The sequence below is a fragment of the Stegodyphus dumicola genome, chromosome 6, assembly GCF_044657685.1.
Source record: "Stegodyphus dumicola isolate Sdum_Otavi_A_Nest chromosome 6, ASM4465768v1".
NCBI classification, from domain to species: Eukaryota; Metazoa; Arthropoda; class Arachnida; order Araneae; family Eresidae; genus Stegodyphus; species Stegodyphus dumicola.
Window position 1 is genome coordinate 201,232,710 of NC_140773.1, and position 13,375 is coordinate 201,246,084.

Genomic DNA, 13,375 nt, shown 5'->3' on the forward strand with positions numbered 1-13,375 from the left:
ACGCAAAAGAAAGATCAACGTGGACGACACTCGGAGATCAATAAGGAGAAGATTGACATCCATGAAACCTCTAACTTGGGAGCAATATTGCCAAAAACGAATGACGGAGTTTCAAGCATCGAAAACTCAAAGATAAGTTAAAACCTCCTATAAATGTTTTTCTCTTTTGTTCCGAAATGTTATGCATAAGTACGAAGTTCTATGTTTTGACGAAAGTCAATATGTCTCGGTTGAGACTTAGTTTTGTTTTACTTTATTTAGCTAAGGCAAAAGTATTATTTTCTTTAAGTGTAAAAGCTAAAAACAAGCATTTTCTGTTGGTCGAAAGACTAATTCTGTTATGTTAAAAGCCAAAATTTGGCCGAAGATAAAAATAACTTCGTATTCTTGTACTAATAAGAATTTTAGTTTCAGTGCCGCCAGCTGGGCGAAGAATGAGTAAAGTAAAAATTTATTTTCTCTTATTCATTTTATGGTAAATTGTAAAAATCATATGTATTAAAATTTTGTAAATGTACGTAAATACTTGAATGTTATGTAAAAGTAGAATTTAGTCTAGAAGCATAAAATTGTAGATGCTAAAAGTGAATGCTTAAAAGCAATGAAGTCAAAATTTAAGTATTAAACTGTAAAGTCATGCTTTAGAGCGAAAGCCTGCATGTTTAAAGATGAATGAGGGGGAAGTTAGAATGAATGTGTTTTGTAGGGTTCTCCACCTACATTTGAATTTTTAAGACTATTAAAGTAGCTCATGGAGTTGTAGAATGTCGAGTAAGGTGTGTCTATTTGGTCGTTGAATTCTAAGAAATCATGGTGGTTAGGGGAAGTGTTGTAAGACTAAAACACGAATATTCCCGTTTGACACCACACACGGTGGAGAGCCAGGGTAAAGTTAAATTAATGCTTGAAAAATTGAATGAATGTGAAGTAAGCAATATCTAAGAAAAACGAATCGTTTAAAAACAAAAATTTATTGTGTCAAGAAAGTGTAAATTATAATGTATGTAGAAAGATACTGATACTTATTCCTTCCAGATGCTGGAAGGAAAGACCAAGATTGATTGATGAAGTCCAGGAAAAGTTGCTGTAAGAAGAGAGCTTTATAACGATCAACAAAATTTTAGATACAATTTGTTACATAAGATTTTTTTTTTTTTTTTTTTTTTTTTGTGTAAACGAGGTTCTCGCCAGTTAGTTCAGAATTAGAGAAACTTACAACAGGTCGTTTGTAGGACCTGCTTCCAAGTTTTCCAAATTCTGCCAGCGGCAAATGTAGGGTTTATATTTATTTTAACTAACATTTATTTTAAGTTTAAACTATCTTTCCTGTCAAGCCTTACTTTTCCCTGGAACTGCCAATGCCAGAATATGTAAATTTCAGTAGAATGCGCAAGCATTCAAATTATCAGCGGAAGTATTCTGATTTAAATAGAAGGAAACGAGTTCGGTGTGTGATATTCTTACTTCACGAGCGCGGAGGTAGTTAGCGAGAAATTGAAGAACCCCGCGTTTCGGCCTACGTGCTTGGCGGGAAGTAGTGTTAATCGTTCAAGTGAGCTTCAAGTCTGCTGAATTAGGAGCGGTGTTGTGAAACGCGGTGAGTTAGTTATTTTAGAGAGCCTCGTAGTTAGAATCTTGTCTTTAGTTTCTTTTCAGGTTATTATTTTTATTTGACCGCCAAGTAGGCGCAGTCTGTGAGCGTCAAGAGCACGCAATTGTAATTTATTACGTTGAATAAAAAGGGACTTAAACCCTTCACAAGATTCTGTATTTTATCCAGTTGTCACAGTCACCTCTTGGTTGCGTGCAAGTTGGAGGCGCGCAACATTACAAGTTCTACACCGATGGAATTATGAAGCTATCCAAAAAATGGCAAAATGTTATAGATAATAATGGTAAATATAAACTTGATTAAAACTGATTTTCAAGAATGAAAATTTTTGTTCAAAAATGTACCAAAAACCCACAGACTTTTATATTATTTATTAAATCTAGGGAAAAATATTGTATGGTTTACCAAATGGCAACACACTTGCTACAGGCTTCTTTTAAATTACTGAGATTGTGTATTAAAATGTACCAAAAACCCATGCACACTTTTTTTATTATTATTTATTAAACGTAGGAAAAATATTGTATGCTTTACCAAATGGCAACACACTAGCAAAAGGCTTCTTTTAAATCACTGAGATTGTGTATTAAATTACTAAATACTTAATGGTGATTGGCAATACATTGTTTTTAAATCACTGAATATTCTGATACAAATTGAAACATGAATATATTATGCTTTACAGAGTGGCAATATAATGATTTTAATGAACCCAGTTAGCATAATTTTATGGTTGATGTTAATAATTAATAATAAGAGATAGAAGAATTGCTTGTACAGCTTTGAAATTGTTTCTGTTAATCAATAACTTATTGAATATGAAAAAATTAATTAAATAGCTTATGCTTTACAAAGTAGCAACACATAACTTTTAGATCCTTGAGTTTCTTAAGAAAAGATTAAATAAATTTGCACAAAATATAAAAATAAATAAAAACATTTGAAATTCAAAATTCAGGTGAAAAAATCTGGTGGTGTATTGACATGCATGTTGAAAGTCTGGTGGCTCCAGGTGTTATCGTTTTTCAACAATGCTAGGAGCATACATACACATATTTATTTACAAATAGATTCTTATTATTGAAGAATGAAGATTTCTGCTAGCCAGCAGCAAAGTCATAACAGCATACTATGTAATTTTATATACTTTTGATAAATGACTCAACATTATCCAATATACTTATTAATATAGTTTTGGTCAACACTTTTAATATACATATTAAAAAAAGACATTCTTTTTTTTAATCTCTGCCACGTATTTATTTTCTATATTATTTCAACTTCCAAAACATGACTAGAAGAGAAACACGCTAATGTGACAATCAAAATCGTAAAAAACAACCTTATATTTAGCGTAGGTATAATGAAACACTCAATCGATTTCGAGGGCAGCTAAAGGTCCCTCCTCATCAGGAGAAAGAATTACATAGAAAGAAAAAAATAGGAATCACAGAAACACGTGGTGCTTATCAGCACTGCACGCGGTTATAACTAGATTTTTAATCAGAGTTGCACTGGCCGCCTACTTTTACTGAGCCAGGCTGTCTGATCAAGCATAAAGAAATATTAAATTAAAGAAAATTAAAATTTTTTTTTTCTTTCTATGTAATTCTTTCTCCTGATGAGGAGGGACCTTTAGCTGCCCTCGAAATCGATTGAGTGTTTCATTATACCTACGCTAAATATAAGGTTGTTTTTTACGATTTTGATTTCCAAAACATGGTTCTATACATACATCTCAAGAACCTAACCTCAATATTATCCCTATTTAATTCTCTTTTAATTCCAAAGCAAATATGTCAGCTTTATTTATATACAATGAACTATTTAATAAAATAAAAATTCTTTTTAGGTTAAAAGTTTAAAAGCTCATAAATATTTAACCAAATGTTTCCACTTTTGATACTATTCACATTTCTAGTATAGTATAGCCCTCTATGCACTCAAAACTCTTTTAATTTAGCAGTTTTACTATACAGATAAATATTAATAACAAAATGATTCAAGAAACTGCTTAATGAAATCAGTACATCATAACTTTTCTAACTTATAAAATTTCCTTGCAAATGCATAGCATTTTACACTTTGGGATTACATCATATTTTTAATGAAATCTTAAAAATTGTGAAATAATTTGCAGTCACAATAATCAAAATCATATGCGTGAAAGTCATTAATAGTGTAAAAACTTCAATGAGAATAGTAATTTTCCTCACTGTTCCATATTTGAAAAAGAAAAATTATATATAAGAGTAATTTTAAAAGAAAGCAAATAAATCTCACATAGATATTGATTTTATGCAAAAGCTCTATACATTTCGATGGAGTGAGTCAGGGTCTCTCTTCTTCAAGGTCTAAATCTATTTACTCTACTTAATTTTAGATATAACACTGAATTTTCCCTAAAATTTTAATTGACATACTTGGCACCTACCTACCAAAGCAGAGACCATTAACCAAGTCTAAAGAACTGGAAATAAATATATAAATTTCGGATATGCTTTAAAAAGAGAAATTGAAAATATATGTCTAATATGCAAGAATAAGTCTCGTAAATAAGAAATCTATTCTTACAAAAAAATCCGATTTGGAGAAAATGCTAAAAAATAAATACCTAAATGCTCTGCTTACTCTTAAAATACCAAATATTGAATTACAGGAGTGAGCAGAGTATGTGGGAAACAAAATACTTTTGTTTTCAAGCAGTGGTTTTATTTTTTAAATATTTTATTACATTGATTTATTTTGCTAAAAATTACGATCGGATACTTGAAAAAAAGTCTGTACTTTTTATAAATGTTATCAACATTTATAATATATAATTGTATTACATTAATTCGAAAAAGTTAATAAAAAAACTGCCTTTACACAAATAATTATACGTCCTCTTTTTATACATTTAGTGGTTGCAATTAAAAAATGCTTACTTCCAAAACGAATCCTTGCAGATATCTTCGGAAAATGCGGTTTAACAGAAATTTTCTTCGTGACGCTTGTAATCTTTAATTAAAATCACAATCGCATTTATTCCTTCCGTGTACTAACTCTGAAATCAGTATGCAATCCACAATGTTTTTTTATAACTGACAAAAACAATAGAACATAAGCAAAGAACCTGAATCATAATCATAATCCTAGGAACACAGTTCAACGATAATGAGCAGCTTTCTCCCGGAAGGAAGACGTCCAACTGAATATCCCACACAGAGGACGTGCTTGCTTGCTTGCTTACCTTCGACTACTCCACTGGGCAAAGGGGGAAATCGCAAAAATGCGATACGGATGGCAATTACTGCAGATTAGGATCGGCTGGCTCCTCAAAGAGCAGGAATTTTGTCGCTAATGTCGGTCAAAGAAAGCACCCCCCATACAAATGACAGGAGAGGACGGGCAGACGCATGGCTTGGAGAGCACTATTGTTATTTTCTGAAAGGTATATCATTCGCAAAACATTCCCCTGAATGTATCCATCTCCTCCCCCACAAGAAAGGGCAACTCTAGCTGTCAGAGATATACTTCCATTGTTTGCCTGTGTCAACAGGGTAAGTCTTTTACACCTCCCAAAAGGGTACCTACCGTTTACAGTTAGGGCGTTCTTTAAAATCTCAAGATGAAAGATAAAAATAGCCAATTTTTCGAAAGTTTAATGTTATATTTGCTCCACTATGAGAAAAGTAGCAATTTGAACTGATCGGCATTGTTTAGGCAACAATACTTTTCTACCCCTTTTAAGATAAAGGGGTAGAAAAGTATTGGTATTAAGATAAAGCTAAATATCAATCCAAATTTCCAAATCCAAAATTTATATATCAAATAATTATTTCATTCATTATGCATTTCAAGCAATTTTTGAAATATTATTAAACTTTATAACACTTAAATCGGTGCCTCTTTTTGTAATTGCGTACGTTATTCCAGTCGATTTTCAAACTCTGGTGATGTGTTTCCCAGCCTTTAGGGCGTTATCTTTCTAATGATTTCCATGATTCGTTAAAGTTTACTAACGTCAAGTAATTTAGTCGTAAAAATAACGTATTCTACTAACTCCCATATAATTAATCATGGAAATATTATATCAAAAGATCGAATAAAGCAAGAAAAGGTCACCATAAATATTTAAAAAAAATTTTTAAGCGGAGAATTTTGCAAAAGGCACTGCTTAAGCAGCATGTTATGCGACAGTAGTAAACAACATATTATGACAATCAACAGAACAATAACGTCAGAAATGCGGAGGAATGCATCGCGAGAAACCGACTATTCAACTGGAATATTATGCACTGTTAGGGAAGCCGTACTGAATTGCTTAATTCATAAGTTCAAGAAAAATAGAGCCATGTACACTAGTGTGTAGCTCAATTCATTTCTATGACAGAAAAGGCGAAGTTGGCTAGAACTGGAAAGGAGCATCGCTCAGAAATCTGCCCCCTCTTCCCAAGTGGGGAAGGGTACAACTTTAATTCTTTAAACTATAAATGTAACGGCAGAAAAAATTTTTGAAGCATTCATCAAGCCACGAGAAAAGAAAGGATATAAAAGCCACTTCGTACCATCCAATTTGGACTAATAAATCAGTAAATCATTTGGATGCAGCATCGGGTCACTAAACTGATTTTCTCGGCTGAACGCAAAAAAATTAAATTTGTTTTACATGTCTAATTTCTTGGATGCGAGAGCCAATCAAAAGACGCAGTTTTTATGAAGTTAATTATTCGGCTGAATGCCTGATCATTTCGAACGCCATATTCATTCACTTTTCAACGCTCAGTCTTTTTTCAGAATGCTTTTTTCCAGCGCTTTTTTTTTTTTTTTTTTTTTTTTTAAGTAGATACTATATCACATACGTATACATCTAAACATTCAACATGAGTTATCACTGCAATGTGTCAGTTAAAAATGAGACACTGATAAAGAAAATAAAGATGTAGTTAATCTTAGTGAATCTGTCTCGCACGTCCTCGATAAAAGTGAAAAACATTTCGTTAAAAATAAATCAGCTCAAAACACACCCATAATTAACACCCTTCACAAATTAATATCTCATAGATCAATTAAAAAACATCAAAATAAAAATTGAACATTTATTTGCATCGGAAACTGAGAACAATCATACTTCTCCGAAGTGCTTAAAAACTTAGAACAATTACATGAATACATGCTCGAAATAATCAAATCGTTTCTACAAGATTCCATAAATGCTTCTGCTAACTAATAATACATTCAGAATTGCGAAAATAAAATTTAAATTTCATGAAACGAAATTTTGCTTTCTGGAAGTCATTTTGTTAACGGACTTATGCGTTCTTCATTTATACGTCTTTTACATTTCGATTTAATTTCGTTCCTGCCCCTATTCATTCACATGCATGCTAATAATATTTTCCTTAAGTTTAAAATCAAACGGCGCACCAGACAACATTTAAAAATGTGTTTTAATTTTAAAAAAAGAGAGAGAGAAAGTATAATTTGCATAAATGTTAGAAACTTCCTGAAAAAAGTGTTATTTATTCAAAATTAGCTCTTAAAATTCAGATATGAAAATTCAGATCTAAATTTAACACGTTGTTTTTAGTTTCAGCTTTTATAATCAGTTTTAGTTTTTAGTTTCAACTTTTATAATTCTAAAGAAGAAGCTTTTATACCACACTATTCTTCTAGGCTACAAGACAACACAGCATGCTGATAAACAAAATATCAGGCTCCTTTTCTTAAGAACGAACAATCCAAAGTCTTCGAAACTGTTTTGAGTGAACTGAAGTGAGTTTTTATCGATACCATTTACCTCCAGTTCAGATAAAAGTTTTTATCTTTTATGGCTTTTGGAGTGGGTGTCGGCACACCTTGACGATGAACATGAATCGGAACTATTATTCTTTAGAAAGGTTCAACGATTCGGGAGTATTTTATTTCTACAACCTGATCAAACACTTGAAAAGCTGCAATTTTACATAAACTTTTACATAAACTCCGCCCACTATACCAGATATGAACTGGAAACTACAAAACGTCACGAAATGATACCAAAGTTCGTCTTAAATTTAGCATTTAGGTCACTTTCAAGGAAAACTGCTAAAGCTACTGCATTTCGTAAAAAACTGAATTAATTTCTATTTAAAATAGGGAAGTAATTTTCGTTTCGATATCGACGATTCGATAGAAAAATCATGAATCTGTGAACACTCATAGAAATACAATGCGTGGAATCGATTTCAAATAAACTAGTAAACAGTTTAAAAATCAATCTCAGAAATTTTAAGTACAGAACATAAAATCAATTACTTAAACCAGAGCTTAAATTGCGCCGGTACTTCTTAGTTTTTGGGATAAATCATAATTCTAGACGGAGCGCACCGGAGCCCTAAATAAGAAGGCTCCGACACTTCTATGTAACTGAACAACAATTTCAGTACAAATCTGATCTCGAAAATTTTATTTTTAGCAATAAAATTACATTAAAAATCGCTTATTAAATTTTAACTTCTCTCTGCACATTTTATTCAAGTTTAATCATTTAATTACTTTAATCTTTATTAGTTAACTATTTTAATGAATAGCAATTAATAAATTGAACAATAAAATAACCGATTATTAATATTAATTTAATCATTATTAATTAATTTGGTAAATTAAATTATTAATGCTGCCCCTTTTATTTATTCATTTACTCTTGTTCCTCTTTCCTGATTTCTTGCCTAGTGTTCCGGCACTTTTAATTTTAGAAATTAAGCCCTTAAACTCAGGTGTTTATTCCAAAGCACCGTGTCAAAGGATAGCTCAGTTAATCACTGGCCCAGCGGATAGAGTCACTAAACAATGGGTAGTTCCGTCTGAATAAGCGTTTCTGTGGTTTTCCCGTGTCCGATGTTTTTCTTTAAATAATCCTCCACGAAGGCGTTTTTTCTCTTAGGAAGACGGTCCTCCTGTATTTTTACTATATTTTATATTTAAACAATTCAATCAAATGAAAAAAAAAAAAAAAAATCTGAAAGCTTTCAGATTTTATATTACGCCCAAAGAGGCCTTTTTTTAACGTTTTATGTTATTTATTAAATATTATATTCTTCGCACTTAAACTATAAAATTCAATTTAACAGCAATATCACAAAATTTTTAAAAGCATATCTTTAGAATTTCCGATATGCCGCGCTGGAGATAAATCCCCCCCCCGTACAGTGTTGCCATTGCTCGCTTTGAAATCGTTGAGTTTCTTAATCTAAATCTCATAAATGCTTTACAAAATACGAAATTGATAATAAAAGAAATTCAAAATTTGAGCTTCCAGATGCCCATATTCGGGTGGAGTAGTATATTATTCAAAATTTGATGGCTCTAGGTATCGTTGCTTTATCACAATGAGAGAAACATACATACATTTATGCAGATTCTTCATTATTTAATTTCTTTAAATATAATACAGGGCGCTAATATTTGGTGACAACAATTTAAAAAGTATTTCGCCGTTTATAGTGAATCAACGCAAAATGCCCCTTTGGGCTAATAAAGGGAAAAACTTGCTATAATGAAATTCTAAGTAAAGCCACATAAAGACATTTGCCACCTATTTAATAAAGAAGTATTTTATTATTCAAGACATAGCGTATTTTTTACTTCGCTAGATTGTTGCGCATTGGGTTATTTCCTGCAAGTAAAATGGAAATAACTTTTAATCTGCAAAAAACTACATTCGCTTAGTGTAAACAATAGCATTTTCTCCGAAGTGTTAAAAAAACTTTTAATATAGCAAGATTTCAAGAAAAGATTTATGTAAATTGCGAACAGAAATGCAAAAATAAAGTTTCAGGAATTATATACAAACATTTCGAGGTGCAAAAACAGATAACATCATCGATATCTTTACAGAATAAAAATTTAAAACCGAAATACTTAATAAATCTTTGACGTTCATAATATATTTAAAAGATAGGAACTGAAATACAACCTCGGGTGTTTTCCCTTCTCTTCCTTTTTTTCTCATAACATGAAGACTTCTTCCCCTCAAAAAAAAAATATCAATATTTTTTAATCATAGCACTTAAAGAGAAATTTTATGCACATATGAGTTGCAAAACAATAACAACAACACTTGCAGATTCTTGCATAACAACAATATGAAAAGATATATTTCCTGTTTCATTTTTTAAAATAATGCGTCTCTCTTTACCGAAGCGTTAAGGTTTTTCAGATAAATATCAGCATTTCCTCCCCCTTCACCTCTCAAAAGAGCTACAGAAAGCTAAAGGGAATCAAGTTTCTGGTTTAGATAAATATCAGACCTATCAGGGAAATTTAATCTGAAAAGAATATTTGAATGAATTCCATAAACATCTCGTGATATTAGCATTCAGTTTTGAAATGTTTATTAAGTCAATGGGAATAAATATGATGCCTTGAACTTTTCAAAAAAGAGAGAAGGGAATTGTTTCAAAATTATGTATGAAAAATCACACTTTACTAATCCTTACGATATCTTACGGCCCTCAAGTAGCTAAAGCAGATTAACATCGTTTTAAATATTCCATTAATATTGCATCGTCGCGATATTACTCATATTTATACTTCTGAAGATCTTTTATGACATAAGAGGCATAGAAAGAAATCCCACTGCTAAATGCCAACGCCCCCACCTAAAAAGGCAAAAATGATATCCCTTTATTAATTCGCCAAAATTCGTCCAAGAAAATTGTCAGACGATGATTCAATCAGCAAGATTTTGCGGATATTCAGTCAAAAACGCCATAAGAAACTGAACTCGGGTGTCTCAATTAAACATTATGGTTAGGACCTTCTGGATGAGTGAAAGAACTGAATAGAAGGATTCCATACATCGATTTATAAGCTTACTTTTTACTAACAATTTACTTATATTTTTTTGTTAATCCGTTCTCATGCTGTATTAAATTTATCTGAATTAGAATAGATTAGTTTAGTAAAACATATCAGGACCATCTGCGAAATAGGCGAGATATCTTCAAAGAGGTCTTCCTAAGAGAAATTGTCTCTATTCACGTCATCACAAATAATGAAAACTGCGAAAACCACCATGATGCCAGCCCATTCGTCGCGATGTGAAGCCGAGTCGAAATAATACCGTACAATAACCGAAATAATTTTCTAATGTAGCTGCTTGTGGTTCTATTAAATTTATCTAACGAAGTAAATTTAAAAACGCGAAAATATAATTCCTATGTCAGTCGATCTTGAAGTTACCAAAGTTACCAGTACTTCTGAGAACATAAATAATTATGATCGATAATCATGTTTCCTAACGCGATCATCTCCACAGAAAATAAAATTATTGGAAATCAGCTAAACTATAAACACCTGCATGTTCTCCATATGACAGAAATTGATGCTGACCATGCTAGGATTTGTACCAATTCTTTGGCTAGCATTACAATAAAACCCTTTAAAATGATCATCCCTGACTGATTTCAAGACGATTTTAATTTTCTACGAAAGTGAGAGCCTAATCCAGAAATGGCGAACCTTTTTCGATAAGTGTGCCAGTTAAATTACGGTTTATTATTTTCAGGTGTCCAGGGTGCAACTTGTAAAAATCATCTTGAAAACCCTTGCTTTGATTTCAGCTATCGAAATGTATTATGTAGCTATATCTGTTGTTTAGTTATTAACTTGTCGTTTAGTTATTGACTTGCTTGTTAAGTTATTAACTTGCTTGTTAAGTTATTAACTTGCTGTTTATTTATTATTACGTGATATTCGTAATAGACTGAAAGCATACAGAACCGATGATAGCTTGATAAAATTTATTTCACCAAAAGAATTCACAGTATCACAGAATACAATCGGTACTTACACTTCAAACTACCAAGAGTGTTACATGGAACGCAATGTAAAGCGCATCTATAGAGCGAAGTTAACCAGGAGATATCTCTGTACTCCAAACTAATGCTAAACTAACAACTGCTACAACCAAATTAATGTTCTCTCCGGTCTTGTAGTACTATTTTCGCCCGACGCCGAGAAATCTTTCGTACTTCTCGAAATTACTGGAAGGAATACTGGAAGGCCGGATACCGTTGCAATTGCATATATAGATTAATTAAGGTTATACAGGAACCGGGCCAAAATGTCGCCAAGTTTGGAGATTTTTGGCATCTGCCGAAAAAAATTAGTCGCTTTTAGCGAAATAGCCATTTACTTAATGTTATATAGACTTGCCCCTGTATTCTTATTTTCCGGCAAAGCATCGCCCCTTTATATTTTCATGTTACATTATATCAAAATAAATAAATACAATTTTACATTAATTTTAGTACAATTATGTATATATGTACAAAATTCGTAACATTAATATGTGGCCTGTGCTCGTACCCGTTTCTGAATCCGCCTTTGATGGCCGCTAGTCTTGAAGACTTTTTTTAATCGTTGTTTTTAGTGAATGTAAGTGAATAAAGCAATTTAATATGTACCTGTGGTACATGTGCCATAGTTTTGCGTAGTCTGTTAAGTTGATTAGTGCAAAATACAGTCGGGTTATCTGTCTAAGGGGAGGAATATCTATGTGGTACACTTTCTAAAAGAAATCGGTTCGCATTATGTCATGCGTGGAGAAAAGGATGGAAAATCCCATCCTGCCAGCCTAAACCATATCTTAAAATGGAAAACTGAGAACAACACCATACCAATTGTATTTCTCCAAACAATAAACAACATTGTCAAACAACTTCAAATTTATGCCATTCGCGAAAATCAATTAAAAGAGATGTCTAATATGACGCATAGTTTGATATCGGTTTCCTAAATTATTATATTATAATTTGACTAGAATAAAATATATAATAATATATAAATGAGACGGAAACAATAAACTGCTAGTTTGAGCAGGGAACAAATCCCGGCGAACGGATAATCTAAAAAATATTTCGTGTTTTATGATATGAGCAACCTGAATAGCAGCCAGTTTCCCGCATTAAGCCCTCGAAGTTATTTTTCCTGTTATGCAGTAACCCTCGTGCGCTTTGCAATTCTTAAATAAACTAAAGCAATCCCCAACCCCTTTTTTTTAAATAAACAAAGTTGCTTGATACAATCATGTCCGGTACAATATGATTTTGTTTCTATACAACGGCGGTCATCTTAAATAATTGAGGCCCATTAGCGGCCAAGCGGTAAAATCGCTGAACACTGATAGTTTCGTCCGGGTCTCGATTTCCAGCGAACGGGCTCGCTGTATGGGCGTTTTCGTAGTTTCCCCCATGTGTATGGTGTATACAAAGTAGAGTCCCTTACAAAGTCTTCCAAAAAAGCATCCCTCACCTTAAGTAGACTGCCCTCGAGTGCTTCGACGTAATAAAATAAAACCTTAAACAACATGCTTATCCATAATATTCAATACTGTTTTTCAGTTAAGTTCTTAAAAATACCAGTTACTTTCCAGAGGTGGTCGTTACAAAACAGCGATGTTTTCCAAATCTAAACATAAGTAGAGTGCACAGTGGGTAATGGAAAAAAAAAAAAAAAACTATCAGAATATATGCATTTGTCATCTTTCAATATAATTTAATTTTACTATACGTTGAGCGTAATAAATATATTTTTTAAATATCTCAATACCTGTAACTCAGTTCCCGCAAAGTGAGACCAAAAGTAGCGTGGAAAATGGAAACATCTAATGTCACGAAATCACTACTGGACATAAATATGTCAACGAAAGTGAATGAATTTTAAACAAGACTCATAAAACTACTTTCTTTCAACAAAAACTTTCAGCAACCTGTGGTAATCTTCTTGAGATGAAGT

General features: G+C 32.2%; 1 protein-coding gene across 6 annotated transcripts in view; it reads right to left on the reverse strand.

The window, feature by feature from the left end:
- The window catches only part of LOC118199305 (axin-1-like), a 137,520-nt gene that overhangs the window by 46,406 nt on the left and 77,739 nt on the right, over positions 1 to 13,375 (reverse strand). Inside the window, exon 2 of one of the 6 annotated variants that reach the window (XM_085819341.1) lies at positions 9,552 to 9,606. The exons of 4 other annotated variants lie outside the window; for them this stretch is intronic. The gene's annotated coding sequence lies outside the window, so the exon portion shown is untranslated. Of the gene's footprint in view, positions 1 to 4,539; positions 4,832 to 9,551; positions 9,607 to 13,375 lie in introns of those variants that run through there. One more of the 6 variants, XM_035371125.2, reaches the window with a different exon arrangement.